This window comes from Aquarana catesbeiana, linkage group LG09 (assembly GCF_042186555.1).
Source record: "Aquarana catesbeiana isolate 2022-GZ linkage group LG09, ASM4218655v1, whole genome shotgun sequence".
Taxonomy (NCBI): Eukaryota; Metazoa; Chordata; class Amphibia; order Anura; family Ranidae; genus Aquarana; species Aquarana catesbeiana.
The window spans coordinates 100263976-100284879 of NC_133332.1; the positions used below are offsets into that span (position 1 = coordinate 100263976).

Below are 20904 nucleotides of genomic sequence, written 5' to 3' on the forward strand. Positions count from 1 at the left end.
TCCGACGGATGTTGGCTCAAACTTGTCTTGCATACACACGGTCGCACAAAGTTGTCGGAAAATCCGATCGTTCTGAACGCGGTGACGTAAAACACGTACGTCGGGACTATAAACAGGCAATAGCCAATAGCTTTCGTCTCTTAATTTATTCTGAGCATGCGTGGCACTTTGTGCATCGGATTTGTCTACACACGGTCGGAATTTAAAGGATCGGATTTAGTTGTCAGAAAATTTTATAGCATGCTCTCAATGTTTATGTGTCGGAAATTCCGATGGAAAAAGTCTGATGGAGCCCACACATGGTTGGAATTTCCGACAACATGCTCCGATCGCACATATTCCATCAAAAGTCCGATCGTGTGTACAGGGCATAAGAGTGGCTGTAGAACTATAGGCAAAACGTTTCATTTTGGATAGTGTAAGGGAGGGTTAGATGTCAGTTTAGTTTTGCCATTTGCGTCCCATTGGGGAGATTTCCATTCAGTTCCTGTCCCATAGCCAAACAGGAAGTAAGAGGAAATCTCTCCAAACTGAGGGAATCCTGGGGAGTCACCAGGGTCATCAGAACTAGTGCCCCCATTGGAAGATTTCCCTTCTATTACTGTTCTGGCGTCAACACTAATTTGGGATTTTCTTTAACTTTCACTTTCGATAATGGTAAACAGAACAAAAAGAGAGAGTTCTATCCAAAACTTAAAAAAAAAAGTTTTGCCTTTTGTTGTACTTTCAAGTGTTTGTAAATCCAAAAAAAAATTGTTTTTGTTTTGGATAGAGTAAGGAATGGTTAAGACTTCAGATTTTTTTGGCTCCCTGTATCCCATGAAGATTTCTCTTCACTTCCCGTCCTAGAGACACATCAGGAAGTAAGTGGATATCTGTCCAAAATGAGAAAAAATCCTCTTTTAGACAGTGGTCACCAGAACAGGTGTTCCAATTGGAAGATTTCTCTTTACTTCCTGTTATAACTGTGACATTTTAGAATTCCCATCACTTTCTTCCTCTTAGCAGTTACGTAGAAAGTGAGAAACTAAAAACTTGACTTAACCTCCCTGATGGTATGATTATGTCAGATTTTTGATGCTCAAAGATTGTTTTGCATGGAAATTTGGCGTTTTATATTGTAGGCCTGTAGTTCTTAGTAATAACTCACTTAAATCTGTCCAGTAGACATGCCGGGTATGATAAAGTTTGAAAAATGAAATCATAAATTATAATATAATAAACAACTATAAATAATTATAACAAATAATAATATAATAATAAAAAAATGTATTCAATAATGTTATCAAATCAAAAACACTGAAATTTGCTCAGTTGCTGAATTGTTGCTGTCGTCACTTTCAGTGTTTGATGACGAATTTCCCCTATCACTATCACCACTATCGCTCAATTCTCCAAGTGATTCTAATTTATTATCGTTGTTTTCTACCTGGTCTAAAACCACTTTTGATGTAAAGGGACGCTTTTTGGTTGCTATGGACAATCTCCAGTTTCCAGGCAGAAAGAACAGTATATATAATATAAAACTGCATGCAGGGCACTGGACAAACCACTAGGGACAAAAGGGATGTGAAATGATTTGATACATTAATGTAATCTGTAAGATTACAGTGTACTGTATGTGTTATGTATTTTTCACTTTTGAAATTTGGCACAGGGCTCCGTCCCCATGCGTTGCGACGCTCGCAGGGAACGGAGCCGACACTGTGATAGATGGAGCGGAGACACGGCTCGTACCCACAGCGGGGAGACATCGCAGGATCCTGGGGATAAGGTAAGTAACTTTGCCTGGATCCTGCGATGCGATCCCGAGTGTGGCTCCGAGTTACCGCTTTTAGTACTGAAAATTCACCCCGAGCCACACTAGGGAATACAGTCATGGAGGTTAATGTGGTTGTAAACCTCAGACATGAAATATGAACAAAGCATATCCCTCTATAGTTTGTACTTGTCTAAAATAGGAGCACTACGTGTAATTTCTGTCTGCTGCTTCATTCCTCTGCTATCAGCATGAATCACTCCTGACAAGTTTTTCTGACACCAAGAGAAAAATGGTGACAGGGGAGGGACCTCTAGCAGATTGACAGCCTCAGCTCTGTCCCTGTGTGCTGTGTGGAGGGGAGTGTGTCTCTTCCCTCCAATCAGCTCTCAGCACTCTCCTCACTGAACTCTGCAGAGTGTAATTTCAGCTCTCCTCACCCTTTTTATCTGAACTCTCACACAAGCTTTATATTTCAGCACTTTGCATATCCCACACTATCCAAAATATTTTTTATTTTAAATGTTGGTTTTATATACACTTTAAACTGTAGAACCCTATACTGGATGAGGTAGTAATAGCAAAGTCATTATTTGAATATAAACTTATTTTTTTAAAATAATAATATCCAAATGTATAATCACTCAATGCTTAATTCTATGTCGCATTTTGGTCCAGGGGACCTTATGGTATCAGGAAGAATGTTTTTCCTCTTGTGGCAAAATTAGCAAGATTTACCCATAGGCATTTTTTGGCCTATCTCTAAACTAAAGCTGTATGAGCTATGGGAAATTAAACCTGAAGGGCATCAGCCTTTTTGCTATGCTATGGATGGACATGCATTCAAAATGTGCCTTGTCAGAGACCACATACTGTATAACCAAACATGCTACATAGACTTTGTCATACAGCTGTATAACATGCATGACATTTGGACACACATTATGGCTACATTCACACTGACGTTTTAGGCCTGTGTAGATTGTAGAAGCAGGAATCTTCTGATTCCTGCTGCAGCCCTGAGAGGCAACTTGGGGGCCGCTGGGCCTGTTTGCTTTAAGGTCATCTGTGGACGCATTTAGCTGCTCAGAGCCGCAGCAGGAATCAAAAGATCCCTGCTGCCAGTGGCAGCTGGTGCTCAATATTTTGCAGGGAGGGGACAAACCAACACCACCATGGTGGGAGAAGGAAGGACGGGAAGGTGGAGGGCCTCCTTACCTTAGGAGGCAGATGACGAGTCCACCCGGGATGACACTCTGATCTGTGACACTGTGATCCTCCTCCCTCCACTGTCCGGGCCAGAGTGCTGGATGTGGCTGTGGGTGAGCCATCCATGGATGGAGACCTTGCTCCGAGGATGTTCCTTCTCCTCCCAGGTGAACAGGAAGTGGTCTTGAGACTCCCTGGCCAATTGGGTCTCAGGACCAGCAGCCACTTCCTGATTGGCTGGGAAGAGAATCAGGAAGACAATAGCGAATAGTAATTCGCTATTGTCCCACAAGTGGGTGGGCTCAGGGTGCAGTGCTCTGCGCCCCAAGCCCACCCTTTTCTTAAACCAATTAGAGCCTCAGGCTCTAATCATGTGCTTCAAAAAAACAAAAACCTCATTGGAATCCATGCGTCCAGCGCGCTGCATGTAGATTAGGGGCCGGTGCCCCTGCACCCCGTATGAACGGGCCACAACTACCTGCTGCTATAATTCGCACCGCCCTAAACTGCAGGTGTAAATGTTGCGCTAGATACGCAAGATAGAAAGGTGCTTTTCATCCCTTTATGTATACAAATACCTATATATTATATATATTAATATATATTATATATATATATATATATATATATATATATATATATATATATATATATATATATATATATAATATTGCCAAAAGTATTGGGACGCCTGCCTTTACACACACATGAACTTTAATGGCATCCCAGTCTTAGTACGTAGGGTTCAATATTGAGTTGGTCCACCCTTTGCAGCTATAACAGCTTCAACTCTCCTGGGAAGGCTGTCCACAAGGTTAAGGAGTGTGTCTATGGGAATGTTTGACCATTCTTCCATAAGCTCATTTGTGAGGTCAGGCACTGATGTTGGACGAGAAGGTCTGGCTCACAGTCTCTGTTCTAATTCATCCCAAAGGTATTCTGTCGGGTTGAGGTCATGACTCTGTGCAGGCCAGTCAAGTCCCTCCACCCCAAACTCACTCATCCATGTCTTTATGGACCCTGCTTGTCAATAAACACAGCAGCAGGGCTTGGGAGCGAGCATGCACGAGTGCCCCCAGGGGAAGCAGCTTCCTGGGGGGGCACTGGACAGGGAGGAGCAGCCAGGAGCGCTGGCGGGGGACCCGAGAAGAGGAGGCTTGGGGCCGCTCTGTGCATGTTAAGGTAAGCATTGAGATGTTTGTTATTTAAAAAAAAATCCTTTACAATCAAAGAATCCAACTGCTGGTATAAAGGCAGCTTCTGGATGCTGAGTAAGAAAGATACATATTAATTCAGTGTAATATTCCTCTAGGAATTGTCTAGACTAGGGCCTAGGCTAGTACTGTAGACCACAGTTTGACTGAATGTGTGTTTTAGGGGGATGATTGCAGGGGTTTAACTGTGGCATTGCAGTTTACTGTAAGGTCTCATGCACACTGGTCACTTTTGCAGATGCTTCTAGGAGCATGTGGCATTTTTATTTCCTGTCTCTAAACTTGTAGAAGTTCCCTACACAGGGGTCTCTTCCTGCAGAACTGGACCCAGGAACACTGCACCCTATTGTGCAGGCCTCAGATCATTTATGGGCTCTCTCACCCCCTTCTGAGCACAACTCCCAGGGACTGGCTATAAGCATTCAAGCTGCAGACACTGTCTTTCCTTCTGTTATGTTCCAGATCTCTGTGGAAGAGGGGGGAAGTAACAGAGCAGCAGCCTGTGAAACCCTGAGCAGCCCTAAGCAATCTAACCCTGCTCCTCTGATTATGGAGGAGTCAAACAAATTTGCTTAGCAGCCTACTCTGACTATGAGGGTACTAAATCAGCATCATTATAACTAATATATGAACTACAGGAAGAAAGACATTTATAGGTTCATGGGAGGTTTTTGTTCCTAATTCAAACCTGCTAAACTCTCACATACTGTTGAAGAGGACCTGCCCCACGCAATTAAAATTGGTGATGTCCACACCTTCAACTGTGTGCCACTTTTGACAGCTGTCATCTCCTGTCAGCAGACCTGTCAGGCCAATGTTCAGACCTTTACTGATGTACCCTATGGCCAGCTTGAACCTCCAATCACTGTAGAGGTGACGTTTATGTTTTTTAATAGTAAAAGCTGAAATTGTATTGCGATTGTGATTTTTAGGCCTATATTAGGATCATTTGAAATTATTTTCCTTCCGCATGTTTTTCAAGTTGTTTTTCTGAACTTGTATTGGGATTATGGTATGTGGTGAGCCATGATGCTGCAGATCCTAATGTTCCCCAATGTTTGCAAGGTATATATATATATATATATATATATATATATATATATATATATATATATATATATATATATATATATATATGAATATATATATATATATATACATATATATATATATATATATATATATATATATATATATATATATATATATATATATGAATATATATATATATATATATATATATATATATATATATATATATATATATATATATATACAGTATCTCACAAAAGTGAGTACACCCCTCACATGTTTGTAAATATTTTCTTATATCTTTTCATGTGACACTGAAGAAATTACACTTTGCTCCAATGTAAAGTAGTGAGTGTACAGCTTGTATAACAGTGTAAATTTGCTGTCCTCTCAAAATAACTCAACACACAGCCATTAATGTCTAAACCGCTGGCAACAAAAGTGAGTACACCCCTAAGTAAAAATGTCCAAATTGGGTCCAAAGTGTCAATATTTTGTGTGGCCACCATTATTTTCCAGCATTGCCTTAACCCTCTTGGGCATGGAGTTCACCAGAGCTTCACAGGTTGCCACTGGAGTCCTCTTCCACTCCTCCATGACGACATCACAGAGCTGGTGGATGTTAGAGACTTTGCGCACCTCCACCTTCCGTTTGAGGATAACCCACAGATGCTATATAGGGTTTAGGTCTGAAGACATGCTTGGCCAGTCCATCATCTTTACCTTCAGCTTCTTTAGCAAGGCAGTGGCCGTCTTGAAGGTGTGTTTGGGGTCATTGTCATGTTGGAATACTGCCCTGTGGCCCAGTCTCTGAAGGAATGGGATAGTACTCTGCTTCAGTATGTCACAGTACATGTTGGCATTCATGGTTCCCTCAAAGAACTGTAGCTCCCCAGTGCCGGCACTCATGCAGCCCCAGACCATGACACTCCCTCCACCATGCTTGACTGTAGGCAAGACACGCATGTATTTGTACTCCACACCTGGTTGCCACCACACACACTTGACACCATCTGAACCAAATAAGTTTATTTTGTTCTCATCAGACCACGGGGTATGGTCCCAGTAATCCATGTCCTTAGTCTGCTTGTCTTAAGCAAACTGTTTGCAGGCTTTCTTGTGCATCATCTTTAGAAGAGGCTTCCTTCTGGGATGACAGCTATGCAGACCAATTTGATGGTCTGAGCACTGACAGGCTGACCCCCCACCCCTTTAACCTTTGCAGCAACGCTGGTAGCACTCGTCTATTTCCCAAAGACAACCTCTAGCTATGACGCCAAGCACATGCACTCAACTTCTTTGGCTGACCATGACGAGGCCTGTTCTGAGTGGAACCTGTCCTGTTAAACCACTATATGGTCTTGGCCACCATGCTGCAGCTCAGTTTCAGGGTCTTAGCAATCTTTGTATAGCCTAGGCCATCTTTATGTAGAGCAACAATTCTTTTTTTCAGATCCTCAGAGAGTTCTTTGCCATGAGGAGCCATGTTGAACTTCCAGTGATCAGTATGAGAGAGTGAGTGCAATAACACCAAATTTAACACACCTGCTCCCAATTCACACTTGAGACCTTGTAACACTAACAAGTCACATGACACCGGGGAGGGAAAATGACTAATTGGGCCCAATTTGGACATTTGTTGCCAGTGGTTTAGACATTAATGTCTGTGTGTTGAGTTATTTTGAGGGGACAGCAAATTTACACTGTTATATAAGCTGTACACTCACTACTTTACATTGTAGCAAAGTGTCATTTCTTCAGTGTTGTCACATGAAAAGATATAAGAAAATATTTACAAAAATGTGAGGGGTGTACTCACTTTTGTGAGATACTTTATGTTTTGAGAACAGAAAACAGTATTTACTAATGAAGAGCATTTATATGATGATTTTGTTAGGAAGACTATTGCATGTGGTTTAATCAGTTTGACTTTATGCTTGAAATGGGTAGGTGTCAGTTATTTCCAGTTACTCTTCTCTTTTCGTGTAAGCTGTTCTATAGCAACGTGTTAATTCTGTCCTCTCTCATCACTGGGTGCAAAGTGCTGCTCTAAGGAACATATCTGTTGTCCAAACTTATAGGATGTAGTGACAGAAGAGAGATTAGAATCAATGACCCCTCTGACATTGGAATCATGCTAGTAGGCAAATCTGAGTCATTAACGCAGACTGATGGGCTGTTCTAGAATTAAAGAAACGCAATGGAACTTATTTATTAAAATTGGAGCAAGGGAAAATTACAAGTTCTGTCCCTAGCAGCCAATTGCAGGGCAGATTTACCAAATTAATCATTTTACACTGGTCTGTGTTGATTTCCAATATCAGGTACAAGGAACTTGAAAAAAAATGTCACTAAATATAATTGTATTTTTGAAACGAACACTGTAAAAAATAATTGTTTTTTTATTTTTTATTTTTTTTTATTCATTTAGTTGCAAAATAGCAACTGGAATCTGATTAGTGGGTGACAGAAACAGACTTCATGTACTACAATACCTGCTGTAATAGTTTATACATTTGGAAAACTAACTTCACCATTTCCAAGAAGAATTACACATAAAGTCACTGGTTAAAGGAAATAATACACATCCTTCTTTAATTAAAAAAACATTAAAAAGTAACCCAGTGGTCTTCTTGCTATAATAGTCCTCTTCCAAAAAAGAAATCAAGGATTACCTTTAGCATATTAACATTCCTTTATATCAGTGATCTCCAAACTGCAGCCCCAGGGGCTGGATGTGGCCCTTTTCCTGCCTTTATCCAGCCCCACTATTCAACCCACTGATACAAGACACTATTCTGCTCACTGATACCAACAATGAAACATAATTCCTGCCATTGACATCAACAATGAGGTATTATTTCTCCCACTGACACCAACAATGAGGCACTATTTCTCCTACTGACACCAATGATGGGGCACTATTCCTTCCTCTAATACCAAAGATGGGGCACTGTACACACCCACTGATGCCGGGACTTCTACTCACTGATTTCTACTCACGCTGGCCAGTACGGCCCCCTAAAGTCTAAAGGACTATAAACTGACTCTTTGTTTAGAAAATATGGAGACCCCTGCTTTATACTTAAAGCATTATGGCATAGTTAAGTTATTATTGAATAAATCTCCATGAATCATTGATCATAGCAAAACTTGAGTGGGATCATGGGGGGTTCACAACCCAACTTCAAACAATTAATGTATCCATCCATTACTCTGCTCATTCATTCAGTCATGTAATATTGTAGTTATAGCATATTCAGTGTAGTCACAGTCGTTTCTAGACTAAAACTAGAACTACTCCCCCCCCCCATGTTTCATTGCTTTAGTATTGCTGTAATGAATGATTACCTAAGAAGGATTGAGCAGTAATCTAGCAGCTGTACTGTAAAATGTATCTTTTATGTATTTTTTTCAAAAGCAAGACCTGCACATAACCCTCCATCTTACTTCCAACCTAACCTCTTCAATGGTACGGGTGACACGGAAGAGACCACTCTCTTTATATTCTGCCACTTTCATTGAAGCACCTGCTGAAGGACATTAAGGTTGTTATCAGCTCTTTAGAGAAAGAGCATGTTCATTGCCCTTCCATCAAGGGGACACCAGTCTGCATGCTGCCATGTCTGACTGGTGTCTTTGAATTAGTACACGTTATTTTTTTATTTTTTAATTAACATGAAAAAAAAAAAAAAAAAAAGGCGGCATTAAAGGCAGACTAAACCCAGCCTATGGCAATGAAACATGGGTCTTCATGAACTCTCAATAAAGCTATGTACAGTACTCACCACACCTTGAAAACAATCACAGTATTCACATGGTACCCCAATTAACGTGGTACAAGAGAGCTGATGCATGGGGATAGTCTTACAGCAGAATCATTGAACAAACAGTGCCTTGAAAAAATATTCATACCCCTTGAAATTTTCCACATTTCATGTTACAACCAAAAACTTAAATGTATTTTACTAGAATTTTTTGTGATAGACCAACACAAAGTGGCACATAAGTATGAAGTGGAAGGAAAATGATAAATGGTTTTCCAAATGTTTTACAAATAAATATGTGAAAAGTGTGGCGTGCATTTGTATTCAGACCCCCTGAGTCTTTTTGCGGATGTCTCTAACAGCTTTGCACATCTACAGAGTGACATTTTTGCCCATTCTTCTTTGCAAAATAGCTCATGTTCTGTCAGATTGGAGCATCTGTAAACAGCAATTTTCAAGTCTTGCCACAGATTCTCAATTGGATTTAGGTCTGGACTTTGACTGGGCCATTATAACACATGAATATGCTTTGATCTAAATCATTCCATAGTAGCTTAATGGAGGGGATGGTGTGTTCAGGGTGATGTGTAGTGTTAGTTTTCTGCTACACATAGCCTTTTGCTTTTACTCCCAAAAGTTCATGTTTGGCCTTCTTCCACATGTTTGCTGTGTCCCCCACATGGCTTCTCGCAAACTGCAAATGGGACTTCTTATGGCTTTCTTTCAACAATGGCTTTCTTCTTGCCACTCTTCCATAAAGGCCAGATTTGTGGAGTGCACGACTAATAGTTGTCCTGTGGACAGATTCTCCCATCTGAGCCGTGGATCTCTGCAGCTCCTCCAGAGTTACCATGGGCCTCTTGGCTGCTTCTCTGATCACTGTTCTCCTTGGCCAGCCTGTCAGTTTAGGTGGACAGCCATATCTTGGTAGGTTTGCAGTTGCGCCATATGCTTTTCATTTTCAGATGGTGGATTGAACAATGCTTCGTGAGATGGTCAAAGCTTGGGATATTTTTTTTTAACCTAACCCTGCTTTAAACTTCTCCGCAACTTTATTCCTGACCTGTCTGGTGTGTTCCTTGGCCTTCATGATGCTGTTTGTTCACTAAGGTTCTCTAACAAACCTCTGAGGGCTTCACAGAACAGCTTTATTTATGCTAAGATTAAATTACACACAGGTGGACACTATTTACTAATGAGGTGACTTCTGAGGGCAATTGGTTTCACTAGATCTTAGTTAGGGGTATCAGAGTAAAGGGGGCTGAATACAAATGCATGCCACACTTTTTTCATATTTATTTGTAAACAAAAATTAAAACAATTTATCATTTTCCCTCCATTTCACAATTATGTGCCACTTTGTGTTGGTCTATCACATAATTTGGTTGTTACATGGCAAAATCTGGAAAATGTCAAGGGGTATGAATACTTTTTCAAGGCACTGTAGTTCAGTATGTGTACACATGTCTTTAGTTTTTGTTGTCCATTGCAATGCAGCAGATTTCAGCTTTCAAACATTTAAAACCATACATTTGCACATGGTTGCTATGAGCAATCAAAGACTTTCTATCCAGAATTTATACCTGAGTTCATGAGCATTTGCAGCCAACATACAACATACATACAACATATACAGAGATGGCAATAACCATACATATTGATTTGATACATAGAATTATCAATCCTCTATGTACCTGGAAGCATCAGTTTATTACTATTTAGCATTGTCAAATCATTTAGGAACCTCAAAGGAATGATAAAGTATAACTTAGGGCTCATGCACACAGGATGTTTTTACAGCTGCTGTCAGGGGCATCTAATGTTTTTTGTCTAAATGCCCCTCCATGTTAGCCTACGTGTCCATGCACATATAAACTTTAAGAGGCGTTTGGGGGCAGTGGAAAAAAGTCAGTCTGTGCGTCCAGAAGCAGAGGCTGTTGAGCTGTAAAAAGAAAAACGCCAAAAAACTGCTAAATGCTGTAACAAGCGCTTAGCCTCGTTAAGCTGCGTTTGGCATTTTTAGGCGTTTTTACATTCTAGGGAGTGTTTTTACACTTTTTTACGTGTTTTTTTTTTAACGCTGCTTTTTCCTGGCAGTAGCGCTGGCATTTTTTAAACGTCCTGAGTGCACGAGGCCTTCCAATGCAGACACTTGTTCCCATGACAACTAAGAGGGATTTTCCTTCACACTGGAAAGATATCCTCTCACTTCCTGTTGAGACAAGAAGACAGGAAATAAAGGGAAATCTCTTATATGAAGCACAGATGGCAAAAAAACCCCAAAAACTGACAGCAGTTTAAAGTGTCCCCTAGTCTATTCAAAATGAAAAAAAAAAAAGTTTTGGCTTTAGCTATACTTAACCACTTGACCTTTGGAAGATTTACCCCCCTTCATGACCAGGCCATTTTTTGAGATACAGCACTGCATTACTTTAACTGACAATTGCGCGGACATGCATCGCTGTACAAAAATAACATGTATGTGATTTTTTCCCAAACAGAGCTTTCTTTTGGTGGTATTTGATCACCACTGCGTTTTTTTTTTCTTCCTTATAAACAAAAAAAAGACTGACAATTTCTAAAAAAACAATATTTTTTACTTTCTGCCTAAAAAAATGTAAAAAAATTAAATTTCTTCAAAAATTTAGGCCAATATGTATTCTGCTACATGTTTTTGGTGAGAAAATTCCAATAAGCGTATATAGATTGGTTTACGCAAACAGTATAGCACCCACAAGCTATGGGATACACAGTTGTGCTCATAAGTTTACATACCCTGGCAGATTTTATGATTTGTTGGCCATTTTTCATAAAATATGAATAACACAAAAACATTTCTTTCACTCATGGTTAGTGTTTGGCTGAAGCCATTTAATATCAGTCAACTTTGTTTACTCTTTTTAAATCATAATGAAAACAGAAACTACCCAAATGACCCTGATCAAAAGTTTACATACCCTGGTGATTTTAGCCTGATAACATGCACACAAGTTGACACAAAGTGGTTTAAATGGCTAATAAAAGGTAACCATCCTCACCTGTGATCTGTTTGCTTATAATTATTGTGTGTGTATAAAAGGTCAATGACTTTCTGGACTCCTGACAGACCCTTGCATCTTTCATCCAGTGCTGCACTAACAATTCTGGATTCTGAGTCATGGGGAAAGCAACAAATTGTCAAAGGATCTGCAGGAAAAGGTAGTTGAACTGTATAAAACAGGAAAGGGATATAAAAAGATACCCAAGGAATTGAGAAGGCCAATCAGCAGTGTTCAAACCTTAGACCAAAATTTAGCTTTTTGGCCACAACCATAAACGCTACATTTGGAGAGGAGTCAAAATGAAAGGCCTATGATGAGAGGTACGGAGGTGGATTACTGATGTTTTGGGGATGTGTGGCTACAAAGGCACAGGAAATTTGGTCAAATTTGATGGCAAGATGAATGCAGTATGTATATAAAAATACTGGAGGAACATTTGCATTCATCAGCCAGGAAGCTGCACAAAGGACGCACTTGAACATTCCAACATGACAATGATCCAAAACATAAGGCCAAGTCGACCTGTCATTGGCTACAGCAGAATAAAGTGAAGGTTCTGGAGTGACCATCTCAGTCTCCTGACCCCAATATCATTGAGCCACTCAGAGGAGATGTGCAGTTCATGCCAGACAACCCAAGAATTTACAGGAACTGGAGGCTTTTTGCTAAGAGGAATGGGCAGCTTTATCATCTGAGAAGATAAAGAGCCTCATCCACAAATACCACAAAAGACTTTACGCTGCCATTGATGTCAAAGAGGGCAATACACGGTATTAACAACTGGGGTATGTATACTTTTGATCAGGGTCATTTGGGTAGTTTCTGTTGCCATTATGATTTAAAAAGAGTAAACACAGTTGATTAATAATACAGTAGATGGCTTCAGCCAAACACTAACCATGAGTGAAAGAAAAGTTTTTGTGTTATCATTTCTATTCTCTGAAAAATGGCCAAGAAATCATAAATTCTGCCAGGGTATGTAAACGTATGAGCACAACTGTATTTAGAGAATTTTATATATATATTTTTTTGTATGCTAGTAATAGCAGCGATATTGCAGCAGACAGTGGGACCTAACTGACACCTTTGACACTTTGGGAGAACCAGTGACACTAATGCCGCGTACACACGATCGAACTTTACGGCATACTTGGTCCGGCGTACTGGATTTCAACGGACAATTCGATCGTTTGTGGGCTCTAGTGGACTTTGTTTTATCAAAAGTTTGACGGACTTAGATTTGAAGCATGTTTCAAATCTATCCGACGGACTCGAGTCCGGTCGAAAAGTCCGCTCGTCTGTATGCTAGTCCGACGGACAAAAACCAACGCTAGGGCAGCTATTGGCTACTGGCTATGAACTTCCTTGTTTTAGTCCGGTTGTACGTCATCACGTACGAATCCGTCGGACTTTGGTTGATCGCGTGTAGGCAAGTCCGTTCATTCCGAAAGTCCGTCGTAAAGTACGTCGAAAAGTCCGTCAGGCAAAGTATGCAGTAAAGTCCGGTCGTGTGTACGCGGCATTAACACAGTTAACAGTGCTAAAAATATGCACTGTCACTGTACTAATGACACTGGCTGGGAAGGGGTTAAACATCTAGGGCAATCAAAGGGTAACTGTGTGGATGCATAGGATGCATTAAGGTGAAAAAACACAAACCTTTACAACCCCTTTAATGTCAATAGCACCTTTAGAAATATATTTACCTAGAAAAATGGTGACGTGCTCAATACTTATTTTACCCGCTGTATGTGATTCTGCACAAGAGAGCCATCCTGTAGCATTAAAACTGCTATGGGGAGGTCTTTAGTTGGTAACTGAATGTATTCTCCTTTAACCACTTCAATACCAGGCACTTAGACACCTTCCCGCCCAGGCCAATTTTTCAGCTTTCAGCGCTGTCGCAATTTGAATGACAATTGCACGGTGATGCTACACTGTACCCAAACAAATTTTTTATCATTTTGTTCCCACAAATAGAGCTTTCTTTTGGTGGTATTTGATCACCTCTGCGGTTTTTATTTTTTGCGCAACAAATAAAAAAAGACCGAAAAAAAAAAAAAAAAAAAAGTTTTTCTTTGTTTCTGTTAAAATTTTTTGTAAATAAGTACGTTTTCTTCTTCAATGATGGGCACTGATATGGCTACACTGATGGGCACTGATACGGCGGCACTGATGGGCACCGATGAGGTGGCACCAATGAGGTGGCACTGATGAGGTGGCACTGACGGGCACTGATGATGGACACTGATAGGCAGCACTGATGGGCACTGATAGGTGGCACTGATAGGTGGCACTGATGGGCACTGATAGGTGGCACTGGTATGCGGCACTGATGGGCACTCATAGGTGGCACCAATAGGCACTCATAGGTGGCACTGATGGGCACTTGTAAGTGGCATTGATTGGTACATATGGGTGGCACTGATGGGTACTTATGGGTGGCACTGATGTGTGGCACTGATGGGCACTGATAGGTGGGCACTGAATGGCACAGATGGGCATTGACAGGTGACACAGATGGGCACTGACAGGTGGCACCGATGGGCAATGACAGGTGGCACTGATAAAATATATTGGGGGCATTGCTGGCAGATCTGGAACATAATGGTGCCAATCAGTGCCCATTTGTGGGCACTGATTGGCACAGATTGGGCACATTGGGCACATGTGGATGGCCATGGGGTACATACCTGGCCATCCACATGTTGTCCCTTCCCTGGTGGTCCTAGTGGCGATCCCTGGTGGTCGAGTGTGGTGATCTGAGGGGGGGCTGTGCTGATAAACAATCAGCGCAGACCCCCCCTGCCAGGAGAACCGCCGATCGTCTCTCCTCTACTCGCGTCTGTCAGACACGAGTGAGGAAAAGCCGATCAACGGCTCTTCCCATTGACAGCGTGATCTGCCGTGATTGGACACGGCTGATCACGTGGTAAAGAGCCTCCGCCGGAGGCTCTTTACCAAGATCGGTGTAGAGGTGTGTGTAGCGGTGTGTCAGGTGTGTCACGTTAATCCGCTATAGGGTGGGCAGGAAGTGGTTAAAGTATATGTGAACCCTCACCTTGTAAAACAACCCATTCAGTTTAAAATAGAAATGAAAGGCAAAACATTTGTGTATAGATCTAAAAAACATTATAAACACCTTTGTTTCCCCTTTTTTTATAAGTGATCACATACCCTATGTTCTCAGCTGTATAAGGAGCTCAGAGGGCTGGAGGAGGAGAAAAAGCAGCACATTGGTCTTCCCGTTGAATAGCTGTGCAGGTGGGGGAATGAGCGTGTCAGGACAAGTCTGATTATTGGACAAGAGCAGGCTGAGTTCCCAGCACAGTTCTAGAACTGACCACACTGTGCTCTTCTGCCTAGTGTAGTCAGATTTTAATAAGAACGCTGTGGGACTGGCAGAAACACCAGGAAATTCACACAATGGAAGCAGTAAAAGAGAAAAGGATACTTTTTCATACAAGTACATGGTACAGCAGGCACATATCAGAAATGTGAAATGTTGGGTTTACATATTCTTTATGAAAAGACAATTAATGTGGGATATGATCACTTTGTATAAATAAAGCACCCATTGGAACTGGAGGAAAAGTTATTGAATGCTCATATACGGAAAGGGTTCTTTACTACAAGAACTGCAAAATAGTCTTTAACCAAAACTGATTCTACCCTGCTAAATGCATTGTTTTAAAAAAGAGCTGAGATGTTCTGTATAAATGTATAAAAAAAAAACTTCTGCCTTTACAACCACTTTAAGACACCAGATCAACATGACAAACAGACACCTTTCATTTATGTCAAGAGATGTTAGTAATGAAAGTCTCCATATTCCACAGCTCAAGGTTTCTGTAACAAACATACTGCATCCTGTACAGCTAATATGGTTGCATATTAGACCAATACATAAAAATGATTTTTTTAAATTAACATAATAATAACACAAATTGTTGAAAGTATTTACATCACAATAATAATATACATATATGTCTACAAAATTAAAAAGACCTAAAGCATGTCTGTGTACTTCATACCTTCACTATAGGTTGGCCCTCTCAAAGGAGAACTACCTTTCTATACTGATAAATACAATCTCAACTTTCATTGGTGGAGCAGTACCTTGCTTCTACTAGATCTACAAAATTAAAAAGGACCACAAAGTTTTGCTGAAGTCCAAATTTACAAGAAAATATTAGAGATATATGAAGGCTGCCCTAATGCACATCTGGAAATGCTAGTTGCTCGGCTGTTACATTAAAGTGGTTGTTAACCTCAGACATGAAATGTAAACTAAGCACATATTTATATAGTGTCTACTTGTTACATAGTTACATAGTTACATAGTAGGTGAGGTTGAAAAAAGACACAAGTCCATCAAGTCCAACCTATGTGTGTGATTATGTGTCAGTATTACATTACATATCCCTGTATGTTCATTCAGGTGATTATCTAATAGTTTCTTGAAGCTATCAATGCTCCCCGCTGAGACCACCGCCTGTGGAAGGGAATTCCACATCCTTGCCGCTCTTACAGTAAAGAACCCTCTACGTAGTTTAAGGTTAAACCTCTTTTCTTCTAATTGTAATGAGTGGCCACGAGTCTTATTAAACTCTCTTCTGCGAAAAAGTTTTATCCCTATTGTGGGGTCACCAGTACAGTATTTGTAAATTGAAATCATATCCCCTCTCAAGCGTCTCTTCTCCAGAGAGAATAAGTTCAGTGCTCGCAACCTTTCCTCATAACTAAGATCCTCCAGACCCTTTATTAGCTTTGTTGCCCTTCTTTGTACTCGCTCCATTTCCAGTACATCCCTCCTGAGGACTGGTGCCCAGAACTGGACAGCATACTCCAGGTGCGGCCGGACCAGAGTCTTGTAGAGCGGGAGAATTATCATTTTATCTCTGGAGTTGATCCCCCTTTTAATGCATGCCAATATTCTGTTTGCTTTATTAGCAGCAGCTTGGCATTGCCTGCCATTGCTGAGCCTATCATCTACTAGGACCCCCAGGTCCTTTTCCATCCTAGATTCCTAGATTCCCCCAGAGGTCTCTCTCCAAAACACTGAGTTTGATTTACTAAAGGCAAATAGACTGTGCACTTTGCAGAGTGCAGTTGCTCCACGCTTAGTAAATGAGGTAAAGCTTTACTTTTCAATGAATATCCAATCACGTGCAAGGAAACAGGAAAAAACAGCATTTTTGTTGGCACATGATTGGATTATGGAAGTCAGGAGAGCTTCTGCTCATTTACTAAGCATTGGGGTAACTGCTCATGCAGAGTGCAAGTGCACTTTACAAAGTGCACAGTGTATTTGCATTTCGTAAATCAACCCCACTGTCATTCCTCTCTGCTGCCTTGTTGCTCTGTTACCAGCATGAGTCACTTATGACAAGTTTTACTGACACCAAGAGCTAAAAAGGTGACAGGAGAGGGATCTCCAGTACACAAAATGTGTTTGAGAGCCACAATTTTGTTCCTGTGTGCTGTGTAGGGGTGTGTGTCTTTTCCCTCCAATCAGCTCTCTGAGCTGTTGTACAGTGTGGAACTGCAGCTCTCCGCCCCCTAATTTGTGAATGTGAAAAATCCTTTTTGATCTCTGAGTTTTACTAAAATGTACAGGGCAAATGGCTGCAGATAAACAGATACAGCTTATGTAGGAGGATTTGTTTCATCTTTGTGTATCACCTGGGGATAGTCACTTCACTGGGAATAGGTAAGAGTTTACAGCCACTGTAATCTAAAGACTTCATTCAACCTTTGGTGCATCACTAACTCAGAGCAAGTATTCATGTTAGGACTTCTGACTTACATCAGAGTTTACTTGCTTCATACTTATTAAGGGTCACTGACTCAGAGCATAGGAAAGCTTAAAGTGATTGTAAAGTCTTGTTGTTTTTCCCCATAAAAATAAAAAACATGTTATACTTACCTGCTCTTTTGCAGTGGATTTGCACAGAGCAGCCCGGATCCTCTTTTTCTCTAGTCCCTCTTCTGTGCTCCTGGCCCCTCCCTCCTGTTCAGTGCCCCTACAGCAAGCAGCTTGCTATGGGGGCACCCGAATCGAGTCACAGCTCCATGTGTCCATTCATACATGGAACCCCACCCCGGCCCTGCCCCTCTCTCACTGATTGGCTAACTGACTTTGATTGACAGCAGCAATAGCCAATGGCATCGCTGCTGTCTCTCAGCCAATCATCTTGGACAGCTAAAAAACTTGTGGACATTGCTGGACAGAGAGGGACCTCGGGTAAGTGTTAGAGGGGCTGAGGGGGGCGGCTGCACACACAAGGCCTTTTATCTTATTGCATAGAATGCATTAGGATAAAAAAACCTTTTGCCTTTACAACTTTTTTAAGAGCCAGGAAACTAGCATGTTCAGAAAAAGGTCAACAATGACAGCTCATGAATTTCTTTTAGTACAGGCTTCTATTAAACATACCCGGTGGCTTGCTTTTAATGTCAAAATGTATAAATGAGAGATACCGACTACATTTAAAAAAAAAAAAACATTTAAAACTTTTAAATAAATAATTATATTTAAAGGATGTATTTTATTTGAAATAAATTGTCCATTGAACAAAATCATCAAATGGATATTAGAAACCCCCCTATTTTTTATTCTTAGGATATTTTTGTAGAAATATACAGCTATTTTGTTTAAAACAAAAGACAAAAATTGAACTGGTATAGTGAAATGAATACTTTATCTGGAAGGGAAGTTTAGGACATGTGTCTGTTTTTTAATATTAAAACTGCTTGTGATGCGTCCTTTTATAATCTGATGGATATGAAAAATATATCATATTCATTTAGATATGCAGACAAGATTATTCAACCGGTGCATTAGACAGCACCATGTAAATGGTAGTATGACACTTCACTTTCTCCACTAGTGTCTCCTGGAGGAATCTCAGGGGAGCGATGCCTGGAAAAGCAATTACAGGCAGGATAATAAGAAATAAAGTGGTTTTCTCCAAGCAGTCTGCAGTGTAGATAAGGTCATGTGTTTCCCTTGTGGTCGGAGTTAAGTTAAAACTTTCACTGAGTGCTTTTTAATACGCATTATATACAGGGCTAGTATTAAGAAAATATTATGTAGCAGAAGGCTTGTGGCACAGAGCCCTCGGTGCCCTAATCCCTAGGTAAGCTATGTTTATCCACTAGGTGCACATCTTTTACACAAAATGTTGCATAGTTGTCCAGGTCTTGTTATGGAGCCAAATATAGTAACTGAGGAACCATATTCATGGTATAAGACAGGGCAAAGGATCCTTTGACATCCACTGCTGATCATACAGAGGGCCTACAAACCAACATTTTTGAATTCCTACAGTTTATGTATGTCCAAAACTTGTTTTTTTCACTTTTTGATAAAGTAGGGAAGGGTGAAAATCTCTAGGTTTTCGCTGCTGTATGTGTCCCTTCTGAGGAGATTTACCACCTCTACTCCTTATGGTAGTCATTGTCACCTGTACAGAAAATGATTGGAAATGCAAAATGTTATAGTTATCTCTAAAACAGGGGGTACTGGTAAATCATCAAATGTGATAAGTGTTTCTGTAATAACTGTCCAAATTCCTTATTTTTTGAGGTTTCCTCTCACATCCTGTTGTGTACTAGGGACAGAAAGTGATGGGATGTCTCCCCAGTGGAACATAGGAAAGTGATGGAAAGTCCCTCCTACTTTATTCAGAATGAAAAAAAAAAAATTGACTATACTGTACCTACACTTTAACAGGTACTGATGCTAACAGTGCCAGTGATTCCGGTGAAGGTATAGATAGAGCAAATGAGGTGGTGAATGACCAAATTTAATGTGGTATTTTTTAATGTATTTTTAAACAAAAAAAACTGCATCAACTTAGCACCTCCAAACTCCTTTCATACACAATGGCTTGCATATACAAATTTTGAGCCATCAAATATTTTTATAACTGCAAGAACAATTTCTTTAAAAAAAAATGGCTTTTTTATGATTTGAAACTTGACCTTGCCCCTATACTAAAATACTTCCTCTAGTAAGCAACAATGATCTTCAATGCACAAAAGTAACTAGGAAATAACTGCATTTCAATTCTACTTTCATAATGGAAGAGATAATATTCAAAGCTGCACTGTGGGATAAGCAAGTGCAACAGTATTTTATTTAAATCTTGGGGGGCTTTGTGTCACTGTGCATATCTGTGCATGAATCCAATGTGAAACATTTCCCCTATGCAGATGCTTCCTGTAATGAAGACCAATCACTGCTGCTCCCTCTTCTTGTGTAGGATGACGAGTCTTGTATTCTCCCCCTGTAGTGGGTGTGCCTGCTGGGTCCCTCCCACAGCTTTGTTCTTTGCATGGGTTATGCACAGCACAGTGATGACATCACTGCTACTTTTTACAGGGCAATATCTGGGTTTAGAAAGATATTTGATGCATGCAAAGTGGATTTATAAGCTTTGTGGCTATTTAGGAACATATTTCAGTGAAAGTGGTTGTGCCCAGAGTTTAGCTTTAAAAATGCTAGTTTGGATGCCTCTTTTTGTGGTGCTGTTGCAGTAGGGTGAACCCCCTGCTAAGTAGTTTTTTTTATCTTTGTTTCATCCCTTGCCCCAGGGTCCTCAGGAGGCATTCTTCCCAACAATTTACTATTGTTTTCTGCTCAGAAGCCTATGATATGTAAAGAAAATTATAAAGCTGCAATATTTAATACAGTCAATGTGTAAAAACAATATGTCAGTTTTTTAACAAGGCTTTATCATGTAAGTTATTTTCCTGCAAGTTTTATAAAAAAAACTATCGAAGGTTAATAATTATGACATTTATTACTTATTTCTTTGGCATATCATAATACAATAATGTATACTTTCATCTATATAACATATGCATTGTAAATA

At 40.3% G+C, this 20904-nt stretch overlaps 1 protein-coding gene across 1 annotated transcript in view; it reads left to right on the plus strand.

The window, feature by feature from the left end:
- SPRY3 (sprouty RTK signaling antagonist 3) overlaps positions 1–20904 on the plus strand; it is a 46249-nt gene that overhangs the window by 10624 nt on the left and 14721 nt on the right. The window lies entirely within an intron of this gene.